At 34.2% G+C, this 27,581-nt stretch overlaps 1 pseudogene; it reads left to right on the top strand.

Moving 5' to 3' along the window:
* Window positions 1-8,879: 8,879 nt before the first annotated feature.
* LOC138161221 (histone-arginine methyltransferase CARM1 pseudogene) overlaps window positions 8,880-27,581 on the top strand; it is a 46,462-nt pseudogene continuing 27,760 nt past the window's right edge.

The raw sequence follows: 27,581 nt of genomic DNA, 5'->3' as shown, positions 1-27,581 counted from the left end.
CTGAGTATACCCACAACAGTGTAAGCTGACTCTGCCAGCATCAATGCTATGTGGAACAGGAAGGCTTTGTTAATGACATATTTCTAATGTTCTACACAGGAGTGGTATTTATCTTGGTTCCCTCCTTTTCTGTCTCTGACATCTCCTCCACCTCCCAACTAATATGCAATCTCTTTTTTTTTTTGCACAACAGAAGGTTTTAGGCAGCAGCATTTTAAAATATTAGTCTCTTCTTTTTACAATGATTGTAATATCACTATAGTACCCAAAGACTCACAAATTAAGTATGTTTTAAGAATTTTGGAATCAGTTCTGTACTGGTTTCATCTTTAAATGTTTGAAAGCAATGAATTAATTATCATGGCAGGGCATATGGATATTTATTTTTATAATTTTTTGATTGTGTGACACAATCTATGCTGGAGTCTGGAAAGACAGCATGGTAAAATTGGTAGATGAATGAACTTGGAGACAGAAACTTCTCATTTGTGAACCTCCTTAAATGTCTACTACCTATATGACCCTATGGAACTCAATTTCCTCATATAGGTTTGGAATTGATTGCCTTTTAGATCCCTTCCAAATGAAATGTATTACACACACACAGAGTTGCATAAGGAATCTGTCTTATCCAATAGGGATCTAGGAGGAGAGGAGAATGATAAAGATAGGAAAAATTAAGGGAAGCAGTGATTAGAAGCAACATAGACTTTTTATCAGAAGCAAGATAAAAATAAAGATAGAAGAATAAGCAAAAGAAAATAGAATGAAGGGACATATATGGTTAGTAATTTAACTGTGAATGTGGATGTGATGAGCTCACCCATCAAATGGAAGGTGACAAAAGAATGGTTTAGAAATCTACAAGGAAGCAAAGAAAATATAGACAGGTTTCAATATAATGTACAGTATTTAATATATAGGCTTTCTTGAAATGATGTTATTCCTATATATTCTAAACTCTCTCCCATGTTCTACTGTGCACATGATGTTTTTTTTCTTTTGTATTTAAATTTATGTATATTTTAAATTTTTCTTCTCTTATTATTCAATTAAGTTTTAGTATTTTAGTAAAAACATAATTTAGTAAAATTTATAAAAATTAAATAAAAAAGAAACCAGAGTTCAATAATATGTTGTTTAGAAGAGATACGCTAGAAACAGAAAGGAATACATAGAGTTAAAACAAAGGGCTTGAACAGAATACAACATGTTTCACCTGAAGTTTAAAAGGCAGAGGTAGCAATTATGATCTCAGGTAAAGTAAAAATAAAAATAAGTCTAATTAAAAGAGATAATAAGGGAAACCACATTTTGCTAAAAGATACCATAGAAAATGAACTAATATCAATTTTTTTTACAGCAAGGTGCTTTGATAAAGTCATCATTTCTCAAATAAATAGATAACTGAATGTAATGGGAATGTAAATTTTAAAGATCTTCCCTGCCCCTAGGCTAAAGTGCACCTGAAGCCTGGGGTGGGAGGCTTGTTTTTCAATAGATACTTTTTGATTGGCCAGTGGGTCCAAAAGGTTGTTACATTCTCTGAGCCAGGAGAAGGCTATATAAGCCCTGATGTGTAGCTTTGTTTTGGGGCTCACTTTGAGAAGTGTTCTGTGATTTGATATGGATTCTGGGAAGCTGTTGTCCTGAGCCCCCCGGATTTGAAAAAACCCAGATGTTGAAACCCAGATGTTGACTGGGTATCGATGTAATGGTTGGACAGTTTGAAATCTGTCTACTAGATCTGTTTCTGTCTTGATAATTCTGCCTGTGTACTTTGAAGTTCAGGGTGCCGACCTTTTCCCCTGAACGAGGTAAACGATATATGTTTGACTGATTAAAGTAAGCTTGTTAACCCATTTTGAGTTGCTTTCCTTTAACAAAGCAGATCTAAGAACCTGTGTTGGCAGCAAACCCTGAGGACCCTTGGGGTGCTTGCTGCTACACTGAATCACAAAAAACAAAAGCCATTCCCTAATTGCTAAGTGGTCAAATTATATGAACAGGAAGTTTTCAGAACAAGAGATCTTGTTCTGAAAAATACAAACATAGAAAAATTGAAAAAAAGAAACAATCAATAACATCATTCAAGAGAATGACAATAATGAGAAAAAAATACCAGAATTTAAGAGAGGTGGACAAAGTGGTTTTCAGGTGAATTATTATATCTCTAATTGCTTACCTGAATAAAATTGAGAAGGAAGAGTTCAATAAATTGAAAATGCAACTAAAAAAGCTCACAAAAGTTAAAAGTTCTCAATTAAAAACCAAATTAGAAATTCTAAAAACCAAAGGAGAGATTAATAAAATTGAAATTAAGAAAACTATAGAGCTAAGAAAACTAAGAGTTGGTTTATGAAAAAAATAAAATAGAAAAACCTTTGATTAATTTTATTTAGGAAAAACAGAAAGAAACCAAATTACCATATCAAAAATGAAAAGATTGAAGTCAACATGAATGAAGTGGAAATTAAAATAATAATTAGGAGAAATTTTGCTCAACTATATGCCAATAAATCTTACAATCTAAGCGAAATGGATGAATATTTACAAAGATATAAAATGGCCAGATTACCAGAAGAGGAAATAAAATACTTAAATAATTGCATTTCAGAAAAAGAAATTGTAAAAACCATCAATGAACTCCCTAAGAAAAATTCTCCAGGTCAGGATGCATTTACAAGTGAAGTCTATAAAACATTTAAAAAGGTATTAACCCCAATACTATATAAAGTATTTGGGAAAATAGGCAAAGAAGTAATCCTATCAAATTCTTTTTATGATAGAAATATGGTGCTCATATCTAAATAATGAAGACTCAAAACAGAAAAAATAATATTATAGTCCAATTTCCTTAATGAATATCAATTCAAAATTTTTAAATAAAATATTAACTAACAGATTGAAGCAATTTATCATGAGGATAATATATTATAACGAGGTAGGATTTATACCAGGAATGCAGGACTGGTTCAACATAAGTAAAACTATCAGTATAATTGACCATATCAACACCAAAACTGGGAGAAAGCATGGAATTATCTCAATAGATTCAGAAAGAGCATTTGACAAAATACAATCCCTTTTCCATTTAAAAATACTAGAGAAATATGAGTAAGTGGAATCTTCCTTAAAATGATAAGTAGCACCTATCTAAAACCATCATTAAGCATAATATGAAATGGTGATGAGCTAGAAACATTGGCAATAAGATCAGGAGTGAAACATGGGTGTCCATTATCACCACTGTTATTCAATTTTGTACTAGAAATATTAGTTTTACCAATAGGAGGAAAAAAAGAAAAGGAAGGAATTAGAATAGGCAAAGAAGAAACAAAGCTATCTGTCTGCAGATATGATGACATACTTAGGAGCATCCTAGAGAACCATGTAAAAAACTACTTGCAATGATTAACAACTTTAGCAAAGTTGGAGGATATATAATAAACCCACATAAATCATCTACATTATGGCATATTAATAACAAACCCCAACAGCAAGAGATAAAAAGAGAAATTACACTTAAAGTTACTGTAGAAAATTTATAATATTTGGGAGCCTACCTGCCAAGATGACAACAACAACAACAACAAACCAGGGGGTAGATAGATGGCACAGTGAATAGAGCACTGGCCCTGGAGTCAGGACGACCTGAGTTCAAATCTGGCCTTAGACACTTAACATTTACAAGCCATGTGACTTTGGGCAAGTCACTTAATCCCAATTGCCCAGCCTTCACACCTTCAAAAAGCAAAACAAACAAACAAAAAAAGAAAAACAAACAAAAAAAAAGACCAGGAACTATTTGAACACAATTACAAAAGAAATTTCACACAAATAAGGTCAGATCTAAATAACTAGAAAAATATCAGTTGCTCATGGTCAGGTCAAGTTCAAAATTTAAAATGACAGTTCTACCTGGATTAATTTACTGTGTACATAACAATCAAACTGAGAAAATTTATTTCATAGAGCTGGAAAAAAAACTACAAAATTCATCTAGAAGAACAAAAGGTACAGAATATCAAGGGAATTAATGAAAAGAAATGATAGCAAAGCTGGTCTAGTTATACGAGATCATAAATTGTACTGTAAAGCAGCAATCATTAAAACTATTTGGTACTGGCTAAGAAATGGAGTGGTGGATCAGTGGAATAGATTAGGTACACAAGATGAAGTAGTCAATGACTATAGTAATTCAGTATTTGATAAATCCAAAGACTCCAGCTTTGTGGATAATACCTCAATATTTGACAAAAACTGCTGGAAAAACTGGAAAGCAGTATGGCAGAAACTGGACATAGACCAACATCTTACAGTGTATACCAAAATAAAATAAAAATGGATGCACAATTTAGATATAAAGGCTGTTACTATAAGAAAACTGGGAGAGCAAAGAATAGTTTACCTGACAGATTTATGGGAAGGAGAAGAATTTATGATGAAATAAGAGTTAGACAACATCATGGAATGCAAAATGGATAATTTTGATTACATTAAATTGAAAACATTTTGCACAAAGAAAGCCAATGCAACAAAAATTAGAAGGTAAGTAGAAAACTGAGGAAAAATTTATAGGCAGTGCTTCTGATAAAGTCCTCATTCCTAAAATATATAAAGAACTAAGTCAAATTAATAAGAATACATATCACCCCCCATTTCATAAATGACCAAAGAATGTGAACAGGCAATTTTCAGATGAAGAAATTCAAGCTATTACCAAACATGTGAAAAAATGCTCTAAATCACTATTGATTAGAAAAATGCATGTCCAAACACCTTTGAGGTATCATCCCACATCGATCATATTGGCTAACAAGAGAAAACAGGAAAATTATAAATGTTGGAGATGTGGGAAAACTGGAACCCCAAATGCACTATTTATGGATTTATGAACTGATTGAACCATTCTGGAAAGCAATTTGGAACTATGTCCAAAGGTTTATAAAAGTTTGTATACCCTTTCACCCAGCAACATTTCTTTTAGATCTGTATCCCAAAAAGATCATGAAAATGGTAAGAAAGCCCACATGTACAAAAATATAGGAGATCTTTTTGTGTTGGCCAAGAATTGGAAATTGTGGAGATGCCCATCAATTGGGAAATGGTTGAGCAAGTTGTGGTATGTGAATTTAATGGAATACTGTTTTTCCATAAGAAACAATGAGAAGGTGGACTTCAGAAAATCCTGGAAAGATTTATATGAACTGATGCTGAGTGAAGTAAGCAGAACCAAGACAACATTGTATATAGTAACAGCAACATTATGTGATGACTATCTTTGATAGACTTAGCTCTTCTCATCAATGCAAGGACCTAACAAAACTCCAAAAGACTCATGATGGAATATGAAAAAAATTATGGAATCTGAATTCAGAGAGCAATATTATATTTGCTCTCTCTCCTCTTTATTTGTTTCTTCTCTCTCATGGCTAATCCCATTTTTTCTTATTCTTCTTTAAAACAAGACTAATGTGAAAAATATGTATACTATGAATGTATATGTGTAACCTATACAATATTGCTCACTGTATTGGGGTGTGGAAAGGTTCAGGAGGGGGAGAAAATTTGGAAGTGAAATTTTTTAGAAGTGAATTTTGGCAACTAAAAATTAATAAAATTTTTAAAAAGAACTTCGTTTTCATTAGTGCAATTAGGATGAGTCTACATATACAAAGGACATGGTTTTGTGTCAGGTACGTTGGTATGATTTCAAATAAATGAAGGGTTTAGGAAGAGGGATGCATTAGGAGACGATGAAAGGGAAAGAATGAATGGGGAAAATTATCTCACATAAAGGAGGCATGTAAAGTCAACCTTTTACACTCAATGGGAAAATGGAGGCATGGCAGACAATTTCTCAATCTCTTTCTCACTGGAATTGGTTCAAAGAGGGAAGAATACATATAGACAGTCAGTTATGTATGGAAATATAAATTGCCCAATAAGGAAATAGGAAAGGAAAGAGTTTAGAGAATGTTGTAATAAAAGAGAGGGAAGAATAATGGAGGCAATAGTCAAAAGTAAAACATACTTTTGGAGAGGAACTAGATAAGAAGAGAGGGTAAATGATAAAGAAGAAAAAATGGATGGAAGAAAATCATTAGTAATCATTACAGTGAATATGTGTACACACCCATAAAATGGAATCCCCTCTTGAAAAAGATTCTGATAAAGAAAACTTCTAGGAATATTATAGCCAAATTCCAGAGTTTTCACGTCAAGGAGAAGATATTACAAGTTGTCAGGAAAAAACAATTTGAGTATTTTGGAAGTACAATCAGGATAACACAAGATCTAGCAGCTTCTACCCTAAGGGATCAAAAGGCTTGGAATATATTCCAGAGAACAAAGGAGTTAGGATTAAAACCAAGAATCACCTACCCAGAAAAACTGAGTATAATTTTTCAGGGGGAAAACATGGCTATTAAATGAAAGAGAGGATTTTCCAACATTCTTGATGGAAAAAAAACAGAGCTGAACAGAAAATTTGGCTTTCAAACAAAAGAAGCAAGAAAATCATGAGAAGGTAAATAGGAAAAATAAATAATAGGGAACTTTTTCAAGTTGAACTATTTACACCCCTTCATGGAAAAATGATAATTGTAACTCATGATACTATTCTCAGTATGAGGATAGTTGAAGGGAATACACACACACATGGGTGTTTGTGTGTGTGCATACACACATACGTATATGTTTATAAAGGTGGGTGTATATCTGCATAAATCTATATGAGTGTATATATATATATACACATACACATATGTACATGTATACATAGATAGAGGATGCAGGATCAGTTGAATAGGAAGGGATGATATCTAAAAAATAAAATTAAGATGTGAGAGAGGAATATATTGGGAGAAGGGGAAAGGGAGAGATGGACTAGGGTAAATTGTCTCATATAAAAGAGGCAAAGGAAAACTTTTTCATTGGAAGGGAAGAGCAGGAAGGTGAAAGGAAACAGGTCAACCTTGCTCTCATTGAATTTGTCTTAAGGAGGGAATAAAATACACATTCAACTTGCTGTCTTACTCTACAGGAAAGTAAGGGGGAATGGGATAAGAGGAGGGTTATAGAAGGGAGGGCAGATTGGGGAAGAAGGTAGGTAGAAGCAAACACTTTTGAAAAGAGACAAGGTCAAAGTAGAAAATACAATAAGTAGGGGAAGGATAGGATGGAGGGAAATATAATTAGTCTTCTGCAATATAACTACTATGGAAATGCTTTGCATAACTACAAATGAACAATATTTATTGAATTGCTTGTCTTCTCAGTGGGGCTGGGTGAGGAGGGAAGAAGGGAAAGAATCTGAAAATAGAAGTTTAAAAAAACAAATATTAAAAATATTTTAAATTATTTTTTGCTTTGTTTTGTTTTTGCATGCAACTGGGAAATAAGATATACAGGCACTGGAGTATAGAAATCCATCTTGCCCTACTAGAAAGTAAGGGGGGTAATGGGGAAAATATAAGAGAGAACAAATTGGGATAAGGGGTATTCAGTAGGCTCACTCTCTTTGTGTGGAGGTAGGCGAAAGATGGGGAGAAAATTTGCAACTCAAAATCTTTTGGAATGAACGTTGAAATCCAAAAATAAATAAATAGATTGAGGAAAAAAAAGAATTAGAATTGACCAAATGGAAAAGGAGGGAAAAAAACTCATTAAAGAGAAAAAAAAACTCTTTAAAATAAATTAAGAAAAATTACCCTGATACTTTAGAACCAGAATGCAAGATAGAAATTGAAAGATTGGAGTGGGGGAAGAGAGGAAGGAGGAGAAAATTTGAAATTCAAGGAATTGTGGAACTAAATCTTGTAAACTAAAAGAAAACAAACAAATTAATAAAGACCAAAAAATTAAAAAAAAAGAAATTGAAAGATTACACTAATCACCTCCAAACTCCTAGAAAAGCAACTGAACTGTAAAATAGAATGAAGAGAAATAATTTAAAATTTTTTGATTACCTGGAAGCCATGATAAAAACAAAAAAAGGAGCACAGTGGTGGCTAGGCGGCACAGTGAATAGAACACCAGCACTGGAGTCAGTAGGACCTGATTTCAAATCTGGCCTCAGAAACTTAACATAAAACTAGCCATGTGACCTTGGACAAGTCATTTATACCCCTTATACCCAAGTGCCCCACATTCCCTCCTCCATAAAGCAAAAATAAAAGAGCACAAAGAAAATATTCAAGAAATTTTCAAGAAAAATCTTTCCTGATGCTTTAGAGTCAGAATGTAAGAAAGAAATTGAAAGAGCCCACTGATGACCTCTGAACTCCTAGAAATATAACCAAATTCCAGAACTCCCAGGTCAAAGGGAAAAAAAAAACCTTCAAATAACAAGAAAGAAAACATACAAATATCATGGAAATACAATTAGGATATTCTAAGATTTAGTGGCTTCCATGTAAAAGGAGTGGAAGGCTTGCAAGATGATATTCTGAAAGGCAATGAGCTAGCATTACAGGAAAGAATCACCTATTCAGGAAAACTGAGTATAATTCTTCCAGTAGGAAATGGAAATTTAATTAAATAAACGATTTTTCAAGTATTCCTGATGAACATACCAGAGCTGAAGAGAAAATTAACTTTCAAGTACAAAACTCAATAAATGAAATAACAATTGAAATAATTTTTACATCACTTCCAGAAAACAAAACAAAGCAAATAACAAACAGGTTTTAAAATCCCAAGACACATAGTGACTAAATTTAATAATTTGCTTGTGGGGACAAGAAGTTGTTGCATACCCAAGTGGTCACCATGAAGAAAAGTTTTGCAAAGAAAACTTATGTCTCTCTATCAGAACTAATCTACTTAGCAAGACTGTATATTTTTCACAAGTACTAAATGATATTATTGTGACAATGAGGCTGCCACTTGAAGGAAAGTGCTATGGTACCATTATTAGTACTAATGTTCCCACTAAGACTAATCCTGATGAAGTCAAAGAAAAATTCTATGAAAACTTGGAGACTCTCATCCTCTATGTGCCAAAAGAGGACAAGCCTATAATTCTTAGTGACTTTAATGCCAGAGCAGGCACAGAATGGTAGCTATGAAAACCAGTGGTGGGGAAGAAAAGAGTCAAGATGGCAATAGTAATAGCCACTTGTCACTGAAGAATTATACACCTCATAACATTCTCATCACCAACACTGTCTATTGTCTATCTAATTGTAATAAAATGTAGTGGATGTATCCTTGCAGCAAAGACTGACATTTAATAGAATACATCATAGTTGGTAGAAGAGACAGGGAGGCATTGTGTGGTGCAGAGTGCTGGACCAATGAGAGAGTCATCCTCTCCAAGCTAAAAATTCACATTCGGCAGTCCCAGGGCAAGAAGACTATGATGAGACAAAATCAACAGTCTAGAGTGCTACAGAAAAGGAGTTGTCACTTTTCAGAGACTTGGTGTGCAGCACCACATTTGCTCATCTTGGCCAGAATACTCTCAAGCATTAAGGTTGCTTTGATGAAAATGATGGGAAAATTCAGAAGCTGCTAAACAAGAAATGAGAACTGCACAGGGTTTATGATTGGGACAGTTCATCTCTCTCCAAGAAAATAGCATTTAAGTTCCATCAAAAGCAAAGTACAAGAGAAGAATAGAAAGATATAGAATTCATGACTCAGCAAGAAGAGATGGGATTCGATTAAATTCCAAGTGCTTCTATGATACTCTGAATACTATTTTTAAGCCAAAGACCCCTGGCGCAACTCAAGTACTCTGCACTGATGGAGTGAAAATGATCAGTGACAGGGACATGACCCTGGGAAGAAGGAGTGAACACTTCCAATGTGTTATTTTATTTTATCTTATTTTTGATTTGTGGGACAAAATAAGAATTTCCATACCATAGTACAATAAAAAAATATTATTTTACATGAAACTGCAAATCTACAATGCACAACTTTCTATTTCCTAAAAATCTAAAATGAAATTTTGATGTAAATTTCTTTTTTTTCGCCTCCCTTAATATTTTAGCTATGGATACCATTAGAAATACAGACATATACCCACATTTATAATATATACATTCATGTAAATTATATATATATATACATACATACATATACATACATACATACTTCTATTTATCAGTTTTTTCAGTGGATGCTAATAGCATCTTTCTTAATATGTCATTATATTTAATTTGGTTTTTTATTGTAGTCAAAATTACTTATTCACTTGATGTTCTTTTTTCATTTATCAAATGCATTATTAACTTCTGATTTACATCATTCGTTTCCACCTGATTTTGAGTTACAAATTTTCTCCCTGTTTTCTCCGTACCCATCGCCCCAAAATAGCAGTCCCACAGAATATCCCCTCCTCCAATCTGCTCTCTCCCATAGTTGAATCTCTATGCCCCAGTGCCTGTATATCTTATTTCCCAATTACATATAAAATAATATTAATAATAGCATATATATGTATATATACACATATACATACATACATACATACACATACACACACACATATATATATATATATATATATATGATTTTAAAACTTTAAAATCCAGATTCATTTCCTTCCTCCCTTGCCATCAACCTGTACTGGGAAGACAAGCAGTTCATAATAGGTTGAACATGTGTGGCTAATGCAAAACAATAACATAGTAGATATATTGCAAAAGACTGACTACATTTCCCTCCCTCCTATACCACCTCCCACTTTTTCTATTCTCTGTTTTGATCCTGTCCCTTTTCAAAAGTGGGTGCTTCCAACTTCCCTCCCCCTGAGCCTGCCCTCCCTTCCATCATACCCCCTCTCATTCCCTTCCACCCTACTCTCCTGGTGGGTGAGATAACCCATTTAGTATGTATTTCATTCCCTTCTCAAGCCAGATTCAATGGGGAAAAGGTTGACCCATTCCCTTTTGCCTTCCTATTCTTCCCCTCCATTGTAACCATTTACCCTTGCCTCTTCTATGTGAGATATTTTACCCCATTCTGTCTCTCCCCATCTCCTCTCATTATATTCCTCTCTCACCTCTTAATCTCATCTTTTAAGTGTCATCCCTTCCTATTAAATTGTTCCTGTGCCCTCTATCTATGTATACCTGTAAACATATATACACACATTCACATATGTAATCATATACCCATATACCCTCATACATAGACATATATATTCCCTTCAACAATTTTCATACTGAGAAAAGTTTCAAAAGTTACAATTATTGTTTTTCCATTTAGGAATGTTAATAGTTCAACTTTGATAAGTTCCTTATAATTTCTTTTCCCTGTTTACCTTCTCTTGCTTCTTGTATCTGAATGTCAAATTTTCTATTCAACTCTGGTTTTTTCAGCAAGAATGCTTGAAAGCATTGCAAGTGAATGGCCATATTTTCCCCTGAAACATGACATTCAGTTTTGCTGGGTAGGTGATTCTTGGTTTTCATCCCCACTCCTTTGACCTCTGGAATATCATATTCCAAGCCCTTTGATCCCTCAGTGTAGAAGCTGCCAGATCCTGGATTATCCTGATTGTGTTTCCACAATATTAAAATTGTTTCTGCCTGGCTGCTTATAATATTCTGTCCTTAATCTGGGAATTCAGGAACATGGCTATACTATTCCTAGGAGTTTTCTTTTGGGGATTTTTTTCAGGAGGTGATCGGTGGATTCTTTCAACCTCTATTTTGCCCTCTGGTTCTAAAACATCAGGGCAGTTTTCTTTGAGAACTTCCTGGATGATTATTTCTAGGTTCTTTCTTTTATCATAGCTTTAAGGTAGTCCAATAATTTTTAAATTATCTCTCCTGGATCTATTTTTCAAGGTCAGTGTTTTTTCCCATGAGATATTTCACATTGACTTCTCTTCTTTCTATTGTTTGGATCAGTTTAACAGCATCCTGATTTTTCTTAATGTCATTAGTTTCCATTTGCTCCAATCTAATTCTGAAGCAATGATTCTCTTTGTTGAGCTTTTGAGATTTTTTCCATCTGGCAAATTTGTTTTTTTAAGGGATTCTTCTCCTCATTGCCTTTTTGAGTCTCTTTTGCCATTTGAGTTAGTCTATTTTTTAAGGTGTTATTTTCCTCACTCAGACTGTTGACTCTCATTTGGTAATTTTCTTGCATTGTTCTCATTTCTCTTCCCAATTATTCCTCCACTTTTCTTATCTACTTCTTAAGGTCCTCTATGGACTGTAACGAGCTCATATTTTCCTTTGGAGATTTCGTGCAGGAGTTCTGACTTCACTGTCTTCCTCCTATTCCATGATTTGCTCCTTTTTGTCCCCAAAATAGGTGTCTAATGTTGGAATCTTCTGTCTGCTTTGATTCCTTTGCCTGGTCATGTCACCCCCCAGTCACTTGACCCCTGGGCTTTTTGCCACAGTAGGACTCTGCCACCAGAAAGGGCAGCTTTCTTCTGAAATGTTAGGGTGTCCTCTCTTAGGCCTCCAGAAGCTCTGGCAAGCTGGACACACACCCCAGGACCTCCACCCTAGACTATAATCCAAATCCAAGCAGGTTAAAGCAAGAGTGATTACCCCCCAGACTGGTTGCTTGGTTCCCCTATACTCTTCAGACCAGGAGCTGAAACTGCTACGTGGTGCTGTCTGGCTGTGCCAGCACTCACCGGCTTCTTGACCCTGGGGCAAAAGCCATACATTCCCACTTATTGTGTCCCAAAGTCCATACTGCACTGACCTCTTACTTTGTCCTTTGCATGTATGCGTTGATAAATCTGGAACCAGCCACAACTGATGCTGATCTGGAGTCCTTCCTGCAGGTGGCTGGTCAGACCCACCCGGGGCTAAATCCTCAGGCTCCTGGAGCTCTGTTCTGGCTGATTATTGCTGGCTTGCTGGGCTGTCCTCATCAGGAGGTTAGCTTCTCTGTGTCATTTTTTGGGTCCTGCAGCTCCAAAGTTTGTTTAGAGTCCCCTTTTTTATGGATTGAGCAAGGTAGAAGCCAGAGCCTGCTTCTACTCCACCACCTTGACTCCACTTGATGTTGTTCTTAAAACAATATTGTTATTGTATACAATGTTCTCATTTCCTTCTCACTATTTCATGCAGGTATTTTATATTTGTTTCTAAAATCATAGAGTTCATCATTACTTATAACACATTGGTATTCCATCACAATCATATACCACAAGTTATTCAGGCATTCCCCAATTGATGGGCATACTTGAAATTTCCATGTCTTTGCCACCACAAAGAGAAATTCTATTGATATTTTAGAATATATAGGTTTTTTATTTTTTCCTAATCCTTGGAAATACATCTAGTAGTGGTATTGCTCAGTCAAAGGGTATAGACAATGTAATAACTCTTGGGCATGATACCATAATGCTCTGCAAAATCATTGAATCATTCCTCCACAAATGAATGTGTCCCAATATTTTAAGATTCTCTCCAACATTTGTCATTTTCCTCTTCAATCATTTTAGTGACAGATCATGATCAATCAATGCAGAAGCCATTGATTATTGACTTCAGGTTTTAATCGGTTCCTCTCTATCGAATCCTCCAAGTAAAAAGATGAATAACATCAAGTTCCTCTTGGGGGTGGGAGAGGGGAGCCAAGATTAAAAATTAATTAGAAACTAAGTAATTTATTCCAAAGGAATGAAGGAGCCAAATGAAAACAGAGAAACATTCAATAATTTCATCAAAGAGAACAATAATAATGAGACAATATACAAAAACACACAGGAAGCAGCCAAAGCATTTATTGGGGGAAATTTTATATCTCTGAATGCTTATATCAATAAAAAAGAGAAAGAGAAACTGAGCAGGCAACTAAAGAAAGCTAGAAAAAGAACAAATTAAAAATTCTCAATTAAACACCAAACAAGAAATTCTGAAACTAAAAGAGAGATTAATAGAATCAAAAATAAGAAAACTATTGAACTAATAAATAAAATTAAAAAATATTTTTTAAAGGAAAATAGATAGGGGCAGTGTCAAGATGGCAGCATAGAAACAGGACTTCTGCAGGTCTCTTGCTCCCACCTCCTCCAATTCATGTAAAAGGTGACTCTGAAGAAATTTTGGAGCTACAGAAAGCACAAAATGACACAGAGAAGCTAACCTCCCACTAAGGACAGCCCACCAGGCCACCAGCACTCTGGGAGCTGACCCTAGCCCCGTGGGAGCCAGTGGTGTTAGCCTCAGGGCACACTTGACCAGCCGCCAGCTGGAAGAACTTCAGATCAACAGCGGCAGTGATGGTTTCCAGAATTATCAACACATAGTTTCTAAGGACAAAGTGAGAGGTTAGTGCAGTGTGGACTTTGGGATCCAGTAATTCAGGAGTGTGGTCAGCCTTTTCCCTAGGGCAAGAAGCCACTGAGTAGCTGGAGCTATGCAGCTGAAGCCACATGTCACTTTCAGCTCCTGGACTGCAAACCAATCTGAGGGGTAATTGCTCTTGCTTTAATCAGCTTGGATCTGGATTGAGGTCTAGAGTGGAGGTCCTGGGGTGTGCGACCAACTTTGGCGGCTGAGAAAATCCCAGCAATTGGGAAGAAGCTCCCCTGTCTGATAGCAGAGTTCTACTGTGGAAAAACCAAAACAAAACAAAACAAAAGTCCAGTAATTGAGTGGAAAAAAGAGCAAATAAGGGAAGCAAAGCAAAAAGAGCAACCCAACTTTGCACTCCTTATTTTGGGGACAAAAAGGATCAAAGCATGGAACAGGAAAAAGGCAGTGAAGTCAGAAATCCTGCAATAAAAGCTTCCAAGAGGACTTTAAGAAGGATTTTGAAAAATAAGTAAGAAAAGTGGAGGAAAAATTGGGAAGAAAATTAGAATGATTCAAGAAAATTATGAAATAAGAGTCAACAAACTGACTGAAGAAAATAACACCTTAAAAATATATTAACTCAAATGGCAAAGAAGGTTCACAAAGACAATGAAGAGAAGAATGCCTTAAAAACAGAATTTGCCAGATGGAAAAAGAATCCCAAAAACTCACTAAAGAGAATCTTTCCTTCAGAATTAGATTGGAGCAAATAAAAGCTAGTGACTTTATGAAAAATCAAGATACTGCTAAATAGATCCAAACAAATTAAAAAACTAGAAGGCAATGTGAAATATCTCATTGGGAAAACCACTGACCTGGAAAATAGATCTAGGAGACATCATTTAAAAATTTTTGGACTACCTGAAAGCCATAATCACAAAAAGAACCTAGAAATCATCCTTCAAGAAATTCTCAAGGAAAATTGCCTTGATCTTTTAAAACCAGAGGGCAAAATAGAGGTTGAAAGCATCCATCAATCACTTCCTGAAAATGGTCCCAAAGAGAAAACTCCTAGGAATATCATAGCCAGATTCTGTAATTCTCAGATCAAGGAGAAAATGTTACAAGCAGCCAGGAAGAAACAATTTTAATATTGTAGAAACACAATCAGGAAAACACGGGATCTGGAATTTTCTGCATTGAGGGATTGAAGGGCTTGGAATATGATATTCCGGAGGTCAAAGGAGCTGGGATGAAAACCAAGATTCACCCACGCAACAAACTGAATATCATGTTTCAGGGGAAAATATGGTCATTCAATGGAATAGAAGACTTTCAAGCATTCTTGATGAAAAAAACAGAGTTGAATAGAAAATTTGACATTCAGATACAAGAAGCAAGAGAAACACGAGAAGGTAAACAGGGAAAAGAAATCTTGAGGAATGTATCAAAATAGAACTATTTATATCCTTACATGGAAAAATGATAATTATAACTTAATGAAACCTTTCTCAGTTTGAGAATAATTGAAGGAAATATATATATATATATATATGCATAATATACATATATATTTCTATTTCCTTCAATTATTCTCACATATGTATTCATATATATGAATATGTGAATTCACATATATACACACATTCACATATGTATTCATACACCCAAATATCCTCTTATATAGACATACATATATATGTGTGTGTGTATATATATGTGTATATATATATATATATGTATGTAATATGTGTGTGTATCACCTTAAAAAGTAGGCTAACTTAAATGCCAAAAGAGGCTCACAAAGACAATGAGGAGAAGAATGCCTTAAAAAGCTAAATTTGTCAGATGGAAAAAAAGAATCTCAAAAGCTCACTAAAGAGAATCATTCCTTCAGAATTAGATTGGAGCAAATAAAAGCTAGTAACTTAATGAGAAATCAAGATACTGTTAAACAGATCTAAAGAAATGAAAAAAATAGAAAGCAATGTGAAATATCTCATTGGAAAATGCACTGACCTGGAAAATTGATACAGGAGAGGTAATTTAAAAATTATTGCAGTACCCTAATACTCTGTATATTATATGTATATATATATATATATATATGTCTATATAGGAGAATATATGGGAGTATGAATACATATATGAATGTGTGTATATATGTGTACCTGTATACGTGCATAGATGGCACAGGACCAATTGAATAGGAAGGGATCATACTTAAAAGGTGAAATTAAAAGGTGAGAGAGGAAAACAATGACAGGAGATGGGGAGAGACAGAATGGGGTACACTATCTCATATAGAAAAGGCAAGGCAAAATGTTACAATGGAGGTGAAGAACAGGAAGGCAAAAGGGAATGGGTCAACCTTATTCTCATGGAATTTGGCTTAGGGAGGGAATGACACACACACTAAATAGCATATCTCACCCTACAGGGTCGTAGGGGTGAAGGGAATATGAGGGGGTATGATAGAAGAGATGGCAGATTGTGGGAAGGGAAGTTGAAAGCACCCAGTTTTGGAAAGGGACAGGGTCAAAGTAGAGAGTAAAACAAGTGGGAGGTGGGATAGGAGGGAAGGAAATATAGTCAGTCTTTTGCAATTCATCCACTATGGAAATATTTTGCATAGCTACATGTACAATCTATACTGAATTGCTTATCTTTCTAGTAAGGGCAAATGATGAGGGAGCAAGGGAATGAATCTGGAATTCAAAGTTTTAAAATCAAAATTTTAAATGTGTATATACATATGCACTATTATTAATACTATTTTACATGTAATTGGTAAATAAGATGTACAGGCACTGGGCCATAGATATCCACCATGCCCTAATGGAAAGTTGGAGGGGTTATGGGAGAATATATGGGAGAGAGCAGATTGGAGTAGGGGATATCCAGTGGGATTGCTATTTTGGGTAGAGGAAAAATGAGGAGAAAATTTGTAACTCAAAATCTTATGGAAATGAGTGATGTAAACTAGAAGTTAATAAAACATTTGATAAAAAAGAAAGAAAGAAAGAAAAACAGATAAACCTTTGGGTAAATTGATTACAAAGAAAGGAGAAATTCAAATTAAAGTATCAAAAATTAAAAGAGTTAATTCACCATTAATGATATGGAAATTAAAATATCAAATTTCTTTTGCCCAAATCTGACAATCTAAGTGAAATGGATTAACACTTTAAAAAATAAATTTCCCAGGTTGAGAGAAGAGGAAATAAAATATTTAACCTCATTTCAGAAAAAGAAGTTGAAAATGCCATGAATGAACTAAGAAAAAACCTGCAAGGCCAGATGGATTTACAAGTGATTTCTTACAAAAATTTAAAGAACAATTATTTTCAATATTACATAATATATTTGGAAAAAATAGGCAAACAAGGAGTCTTACCAAAAACAGACAACATAGGGAAAATGAATTATAGACCTATTTCCATAATGCACATTAATGGAAAAATTATAAATAAAATATTATCAAAGAGATTAGAGCAATGTATCAAAGGGACAATACACTATGACTAGGTAGGAGTTATACCAGGATTGTCATGCTTTTTTAATATTCCAAAAAACATCAGAATAACTGACCATATAAGAAACAAATTTAACAGAAATTATACAATTATTTAATAGATGCAGAAAAAGTTTTTGACAAATTACAACACCTCTTCCTGTAAACAACAATGATAGAGGATACAGGAATAAATGGAATTTTTCTTTAACTGGTAAGTAGCATGTATTTACAACAATCAGCAAGCATTTTATAAAATGCAGATAAACTAGATGCATTCCCAGTGAGATCAGGGGTGAAACAAGGATATACGTTATCACTACTATTATTCAGTATTGTACTAGAAATGTTAGCTTTAGCTATAAAAGTAGAAAAAGAAATCGAAGGAATTAGAATAGTGAATGAGAAAAAAGGTATCACTTTTTGCAGATAATAAGATGGTATAATTAGAGAATAAAACACTACTTGAATTAACAACTTTAGCAAATGCATAAGTATTCAGTTTTTCTATACATTACTAACAAAGTCCAGCAAGAAGATATAGAAAGAGAAATTCCACTTAAAATAACTGTAGATAATATGAAATACTTGGAAGTCTATCTGACAAGACAAACCCAGGAACTATACAAACATGATAACAAAATATTTTTCACCAAAGAAAGTCAGATCTAAATACCTGGAAAAAATAACAATTCTCAATGGGTAGGCTGAACTGGTGTAATAAAAATGACAATTCTGCCTAAATGAATTTACTTTTTCAGTACCATAAAAATCAAACGACCAAAAATTATTTCATAAATTAGAAAAAAAAAATGACGAAACTCATCCAGAAAAACATAATGAAAGTATTTCAAGGGAATCAAATTCAAGGGAATGTGGCCTGACTGTACCAGATCTAAAACTGTATCATAATGCAGCAATCACCAAAACTTTTTGGTACTGGCTATGATATAGAATGGTACATCAGTGCAATAGGTTAGGTATGCAAGACACAGAAATCATTGTCTATTGTAGACTACTGTTTCATAAATTAAAAGACTCCAGCTTCCAGGATAAGACTTATTTGATAATAAAAAAAACAACTTCTGAAAAATAGTATGGCAGAAATTAGGCATAGACTAATATTTTACTCCATATGCCAAGATAAGGTCAAAATTGGTAAATGATTCAGACATAAAGCATGATACCCTAATAAAATTAGTAGAGCAAGGAATAATTTGCTTGTCAGATCTATGGGCAATGGAAGAATTTATGATGAAACAAGAGATAGAGAACAATATGAAATGCAAAATGGATAATTTTGATTACATTAAGTTAAAATGCTTTTACATGAAGCCAATGCAACCAAGATTTCAAGGGAATCAGAAAGCTGGGAAACAATTTTTACAGCCAATGTCTTAGATATAGGCCTCATTTCTAAAATATATAGAGCATTGAGTAAAATTCATAAGAATAGGCATTCTGCAATTGAGAAATGGTTAAAGGATTTGAATAGGCAGTTTTCAGATGAAGAAATTTAAGCAATCTATAGTCTTATAAAAATGCTCTAAATCACTATTGGTTAGAGAAACACACATCAAAACAACTCAGAGGAACCACATCACATCTATTAGATTGGCTTACATGACAAAACAGGACAATGATAAATGGTTCAGAAGATGTGAGAAAATTGAAACACTAGTGTATTGCTGGTGGAGTTGTGAATCCAACCATTCTAAAGAGCAATTTGGAACTATGCCCAAAGAACTGTAAAACTCTATGTATCCTTTGATCCCGGAATATTATTTCTAGGTCTGTATCTCAAAGAGATCATAAAAATGGGAAAAGGATGCACATGTAAAATATTTATAGCAGTTATTTTTATAGTGGCAAAGAATTAGAAATTGAAGGGATTCCAATCAATTGGGCAATGACTGAACCAGTTGTGGTATATGAATGTAATGGAATTCTATTCTTCTAGATGAAATGTTAAGGAGATAGATTTCAGAAAAACCTGGAAAGACTTACATGAACTGATCCTGAATGAAGTGAGCACAATCAAGAAAATATATATACACAGTAACAGTAACACTGTGAGATGCCCAACTTAGCTTTTCTCAACAATACAATGATCTAAGATAATCCCAAAAGACTCATGATAGAAAATGCTATTCGCATCTGGAAATTGATCTATGGAGTCTGGATATAGATAAAACATACTATTTTCTCTTTTTTTCCTTTTTTATGTTTTTTTCCTTTTGTTCTGATTCTTACTTCACAAAATGACTAATGTAGAAATATATCTAATAAAATTTGTACATATTCGGCCTATATGAGATTGTATTACATCTTGGGGAGGAGCATGGGAGGGAAAGAGAAAAAAATTGAGACTCAAAATCTTATAAATGTTTATGTCAAAAGCTATCTGTACATGTAATAGGGAAAATAAAACACTATTAAATGGAGAAAATAAAATATTTGACAGTAAAAATTTAGAGTCCTACAGGTTTGGATACTCTACAATTCCAAGAGACTATTGGGGAAATCATCTTCAGCTAGGCTTTAACACAATTCTGGTGGTCTTGATTTCTTGAACTGAAGGAGAACCCAACAAAGTTATTAATGTCTGTCAAGTTTGTAATTTAATCATTTATGCTTGGGAAAGATAGAGGCTGACAGAGACAGATAGAGACAGAGACAGAGAAAGATAGAGAAATATCTTGCTTTGATTTTATTAGTTGTCATTTATACTGGGAAGTGAGACAGAGGGTCAGAGGGAAACCATACTTTACCCTTTTTGAAAATTGTAATGAGAAGTGGCATTGGCTATGTCACAACCAAAAGATTTTTTTTGAAAGAAGAAAGAAGTCATCTTTCTTTGCCTATATTTCCTGACTCACTTGCCAATCACTTTTGAAATAATTTCCAGGCATGAAAGAAACAGAGAAACCACTGAGGAACTGATGTCCATGCATGTTTTTGAACAAGGGACCAAAGCACGTGGCCCACTGAAAGACCCCATCTTCCCTGTTACGTTACTATTAAATAAAGAAGTGTTATTCCCCCAGGTGCAAAAGTTAAATCTTTTCTTCAGATTGTAAAGTGACTGAAAGAATTTCATTACATTCCTTCTGTATAATTAAAACCCCCAAATATCCTGTATTGGTTCAACTATTATTGCAACTGACAAGGAAACTTGCTTTAAATAATACATTATGATTCATCAGTGAGTGTGGAAGGGCAGACAGCAGTTTTCTCTTCCAGAAACATAACCTTGACATGTTGCTCATTAATTTTATATTACACTCAGTAGTCAAGGAGAAATCAAAGCTACTGTCATTATCGATCCTTTCCCATTTCCTAGTGGTGAAAACCTACTATCTGATTGCTCATGAAGCCTATGCTGTATATACTATATCTATCTCATAATGATCTCTTAACCAGTTGCCAGCACTCAAGGTTGGAAAAGAGCTGGGGTTTTCATCATTCCCACTTTTTATTTAAATGAAAATCTATTTATCCCTTAAGGAGAAAGCATTTCATTAAGGAGATCTGTGAAATACTACTGTAACAAAAACCTTATGATATTGAGATAAAATTCCTCATTTATTTGGATTTAATATTGATGTGGAAAATATAAAGAAGTCAAAGAATCCAGAGGATCTCATCTGCACTGGTTATTGAAATAAAATTTAATAAATCAAAACATGATATAAATAATTCAGGTAATACATGTTCCAGTGATTAAGCAGAATTCAAAATCTGTGCAGTTAGAAATGTAGAAAATAAGTGAATCAGCTGCTCTTTTTGAAGCTCAAATATTTCAAGTAAGATATCAGACACATATTCTTAGTGAAATGACTGTACTCCTACAAACTAATTTATTTTTATGCACACTTAAAGTTACAGCATTATATAATCAGCACCATATTTGTTCCATAAAGGGAGTTTGGTAGAATTCCTTTCTTGCCTATTATCCCAAATTATTTATTTAATATTAGAATTAGTTGATCTTTCACTGTTTTATAGAATTCACTTGCGAATCCAACAGTCTTCTTACTTTTCTCTTAGCAAGCTCATTAATGGCCACTTAAATTTTTTTCCTAAAATATTTCTATTTAGGTGTTCAATATCATCTGCTAATCTAGGCAATTCACATTTTTGTAAATACTCTTTCATGTCACTTACATTGCTAAATTTATTGGCATATAGTAGGGCAAAATAACCCCTTATATTTGTTTTGATTTTATCTTCACTAGTGAGTGCTATATTCACTCTCTTCACTTTGACACTAGTGATTTGGTTTTCTTCTTTTTAAAAAAATAAAATTAAACATTTATTTATTTATTTTACTTTTATTTTCATAAAACCAACTGCTAGCTTCATTTATCAATTCAATGGTTTTTGTACTCAATTTTACAAATTTAACCTTTCATTTTTGGGTTTCCAATTTAGTGTGTAATTGGAAACTTTGCTTGTTCTTTTGCTATTTAAAAAAATGTACATCCAATTCATTAGTCTGCTCTTTCTTTATATGATTCATGTAAGCATTTAGATGTCCTCTGGTAACTGTTTTTGGAGTGATCCAAAGTTATAATATGTCACTTCATTACTGTCATTCTCTTTAACTGAATTATTGTTTCTATGATTTGTTCTTTAAGCCACTCATTCTGTAAGATTAACCTATTAAGGGATACTAGGTGGCACAGTGAATACAGCACCAGCCCTGGAGTCAGGAGGACCTGAGTTCAAATCCAGCCTCTGACACTTAACACTTACTAGCCAGGTGACCTTGTGTGATAGTAATGGAATAGAAAGATCCCCCTGTATTGGCTTGGTTTTCAAATTGATTGTGTTAAAACCCAGAGCTTGTTAATCACACCTGTGGGATGGACTTGACTTGAAAAGAGAGACACGAACTGGGAGGAGCTGGTGACATAGATTTGGAGACACAAGAGAGAGGCAGAAGAAACTTTTTGGAAGCAGCACCCTCGTGGAGGCAGAGAGGGAATGAGAAGATTGCTGAGGGCCACTTTGAATTGCCCTGGACTTTTGAGACCTGCCCTCGGAGCTGCCAAAGACTGAGGAGACATGGCTGTTTTGCTGGTACTTTGTCTGTCTGTTTTGATGTTGTTTTGCCAGATTTGTTCACTGGTGAAAGACAGTCCTGTTATTGAAGAAGTCCTGGAACCTTTCTGTTGGCTAAGAGCTCCTGAGACTGTCCTGCAGACAGAGAGTGAATACTGTCCACTGGTGAAGGACAGTGCTGTTGTTGCAGGGGTCTGGGAATCTTTCTGTTGGTTCAGAAGCCCTGAAGAAGGATTTTCTTGTTGTATGTTTACAGAAATCCTGGGAGAGGGTTTTGCTAATGTTTTCAGGGGTTCTGGGACTGTTCTGCAGACAGAGGATGAATCAATGAAGAGACTGGCAATGTATCTTGTGGCCTTGCTAAGCCTTGTCTCCCCAGGAACTAAGATTGCTGAAAACTTGACTCTTGTCAAGATGAAGAAAAGACCTCCATTTGGGTATTAAGTGCTGTGCTTAAACTTGATGTAACTCTGGGGTAGATTCAATTGTGATCCAGGGGTGGGGAACTTTTGACCTTTTTGTGTCCTATGGTTGAACAAATGAATGTACTTTACTTAGATTGGAAACTAATCTCCATTTGAGAAGAGGGGTTTTGTGATGGACTAAATGAAGGTACAGCCTAGGGGTGGAGTAGTATTTAGAACAGGGACTTTGTAATTGATTGAATGAATGGAAGGTCCTGGGGTGGGGTAGTACTTAGAGATTATTTAATCACACTCAGTAAATGCTGTATTTTGAATGATGTCATGTTTTGATCTTCTCTGTTCTTGGTTGGTCACTGAATAAAATGGAGAGCACCTATGCTGGTATTCTGAACCTTGGGAAGTTGCCTTTGCTTGGCATTACATTACACCTTGGCCAAGTCACTTAACCCCAATTGCCTTCCACTCCCCCCTCCAAAAAGTAAAAAAAAAAAAACTATTAAGCTGTTAAATCTCCAACTAGTTTTTAATCTATGCTTCTATGGTCCCTTATTAAATATAATGTTTTATTGCATTGTGATCTGAAAGGGATGCTTTTGATAGTCTGCTTATCTATTTATTAACTATAAAATTTTTATATACTAATACATAGCCAATCTCTGTAAAAGTACCATAAATATCTGATATAAGGTGCATTACTTTTTATTTCTATTAATTTTTCTCCAGATGTCTATGATATTTAACTTATCTAAAATTATATTTGTTTCTTTGATGTCCTTAAAAAAATTGTTAGATTTTTTGAATTCTGAGATGGGAAGATAAAAATCTCACATTATTATAGTACTACTATATATCTGTACCTATTGCTAATTAAACTTTTCTTTTACAAATTTCAATGCAATAATATTTGGTGCATATAGGTTCAGTATTGATATAGCTTCATTATCTATTGTTCTTTGGCATAATTTTTACTGTTGTATTTTATCCCAACATAATAACCCTGTTAATATCTTTTAATTAAATCAATTTAAACTAAACCTTTTTCTGAGATCATAATTGTTACCCTCTTTTTCTTGCACCAAATGAACAATAATAACCTTGAATCAAACCCTCCATTTTAACTTTGTATGTTTCATTCTTAAATGTGTTTCTTGTAAACAACATTTTTTTGGATTCTGATTTTTAATTCATTCTGCTATCCATTTCCATTTTATGGGTGGTTTCATACTACTCACATTCAAAAATATAATTATTATTTGTGAAATTCCCTCCATCTTATTTCTCATCCCCTTTTTTTACCCTATCCTTGTTACCATCTCTTCTCCCTTTAACCTCCTATTCCTTATTTTACCTTTCCCTCTAAGAAACCTTCCCTTATCTTCTACCCACAAACCTTTGATCATAATCTACACAACCCTCCAAAAGTCCCTTCCTTATCTTTTCTCCCACAAGTTTACATATACAAACACATACATACACATATACATGTGCGTGTATATATTTATATACTCTTCTAAAAGTCTCTCTTCAACTCTTTTACCCAGTTTCATTGACCTCTTCACCAGTTTAGAAGACTTCTATACTCCTCCAGATTTACATGCTGCTTTCTCTTTAATAAAGATTAGAGTAAGTTTCCTATTTTACCAGCCCTATACTTCTATGTGCTTTGTCCATTTTAGGTCTTCCTTTCCTGTCCCATTTTATTAGATAATCGCTCCTTTTTAACTTTTCCTACCCAATTATGTATTTTTAGAATCACTCCCAATATTTTATCAATGGGCAGAGCCAAAATGGCAGAGTTGAAGCAGGAAATTCTGTGAGCGCTCCCCACAGACACCTCCAATACCTGTAAAATATGATTCTGAACAATTTTAGAGCTACAGAACCCACAAAGTGGCAGAGGGAAACAAATCTCCCACTGACAGAAGCTTGGCAAGCCTAAAAAGGTCTATTGCAGTGACCTGGGAGCTGAGCAAAGTCCTGCATGAGTCCCAGGGCCAGACCAGTGGCAACCTGAGCAGACTTCAGGAGAGTGGATCACCAGAAGCTGTGGTGATTTCCAGACTTATCAACCTATAAATGCCAAAGAGAAAGTAAATTAGGTCACTAGTGAATTCTGTTGGAACCAGGTGGGAAGAGTGATGTCTGGCCCATGCCCTCAGAGTGAGAGGTGGAGAAGGCACAGCAGAAGCATGAGAAGGTAAACAGAAAAAAGAAATAATGAAGAACTTATTAAAGTTGAATTATTTACATTTCTACATGGAAAAATAATTATTGTAACTCATGAGACTTTTCTCAGTATGAGAATAAGTGAAGGAAATACATATATATATATATATATATATATATATGTGTGTGTGTGTGTGTGTGTACATGCATATATATGTATGTTTATGTAGGAGCATATATGTGTGCATAACTACATTTGTGAGTGTGTTTATATATGTGTACATGTATACATAGACCAAGGGTGCAGGATCAGTTGAATGGGAAGGGATGATATAAAAAAAATAAAATTAAGAGGTGAAAGAAAAAAAGAGAGGAAGAAAAGGAGAGATAAAATAGGGTAAATTATCTCATATAAAAAAGGCAAAAGAAAACTGTTACAATGGAGGGAAAGAACAGAAAGGCAAAAGGGAATTGGTCAAACTTACTCTTATTGAATTTGGCTTTAGGAGGGAATAACATACACACTCAATTGGGTATCTTACCCTACAGGAAAGTAGGCAGTAAGGGAATAAGAGTGGGGGCAATAGAAGGGAGGGCATATTGCGGAGGGGGGGAGGGTAGTTAGAAACACACATTTTGGAAAAGGAACAGGGTCAAAGTGGAAAATAGAATAAGTGACGGGCAAGATAGGAGCATAATAGAGGGAGCAGATTGAGGGAAGGGGTATTCAGAAGATTAGTTATTTTGGGGTGGAGTATAGGGTGAAGATAGGGAGACAATTTGTAACTCAAAATCTTGTGGTAATGAATGTGGAAAGCTAAAAAGAAACAAATTAAAATTTTTGAAAAGAAAAGCAAGTTGTACATAAGAGAGATTTGTGGTCTTATGCAAATGTATTATTCTGTGCTGCTTTGAATATGGAAATGTTTGTTTTATTTGGTATTTGTTAAATTCAGAACAAAAAAAAGTTATTTTATCTGTAGAAAAAGTCACTCCCATCATATACAACTGGGACCCAGCATTTCTTTCAAAACATCTTATTAATGATGACAGTTTTAGAATATTGATAACATCAATGTCTGTAATAGGTAAACAGCTTATCCTCAATTAAGCCTTGTAATTGGTCTTCAAAGTTAATCTCATATTTCTTCTGAATCTTTTACAGGGATATTTTCATTGAGTTCTGGTCTTTTTTAGCAAATATCTGAAAGCCTTTCTTGCCAAATGTCCATTTTTTCTTTTTTTTAATTCAGGATTATATTAATTTTACTGGATAAGTTATTCTTGTATGCAACTCCAACTCTTTCCCTCTTCAAAATGTAATGTTTCAAGATCTACAGTCTTTTAGTTTAGAAACTATAAAGTTCTTAGGACATCCTCACTGTATTTCTGCAGTAATTAAATTTTATTTTTCTTGTTGCTTTCACTATTTTCTTTTAAGAAGAGTTTTGAAACTTGGCGATGACATTTCTGTAAGTTTTTCTCCTGAAATCACTTTCTGGTGTTGAATGCTAAATTTCTATTTCTACTTTACCCTCTTGTTCAACAATTTTAGGGTCTTTTACCTTAATATTTTTTATAATATTGCATCAAAATTATTCCTTTAATCAGAACATTCATCTAGCCCTAGCATTCATATAATGTCTCTCCTTGATCTTTTTTACAGATTAGTATTTTTTCCAGTGACATGTTTCAGATTATGTTCTATTTTTTCTAGTTCTATTATTTCTTGGTGTCTTATAATGTCATTCAATTCCTCTTGCCCAATTCTAGCTTTCAAGGAGTTATTTTCTTCATTAATAGTTTGTACCTCTTTTTCTGATTGGTTAACTTTCTTTTCATAATTTTATTGGATTGCTTTTATTTTTTCCTATTTTTTTTCTTTATCTCTTATTTTATTTTTTAATTCCTTTTTAATTTTTCCAAAAGCTCTTTTTGGGGTTGTGACCAAATATGATACTGGTACCTAATTACTGACACCACTTCTAATTATTTTGTTGCTCCTTATATCTTGGTCACAGTAAATCATAATCTTCTCAGTCAGAATGAAGTACCCAAGAAGAGTTCTTTTCATTTTGACTCAAGGCTGGCTCTCAGTTTCAATGGTCCCTCCTTCTTGGTCCTAGCTCCTATCTGAATCACCTGGGTTCAAAGATAGGAAGCTCCTAGTTCCTCATCCAG

This window comes from Petaurus breviceps, unplaced genomic scaffold, assembly GCF_028583685.1.
Source record: "Petaurus breviceps papuanus isolate PSGF00001 unplaced genomic scaffold, PetGlider_PUasm1.0 184, whole genome shotgun sequence".
Lineage (NCBI taxonomy): Eukaryota > Metazoa > Chordata > Mammalia > Diprotodontia > Petauridae > Petaurus > Petaurus breviceps.
This window is presented reverse-complemented; position numbering and strand designations above follow the sequence as displayed.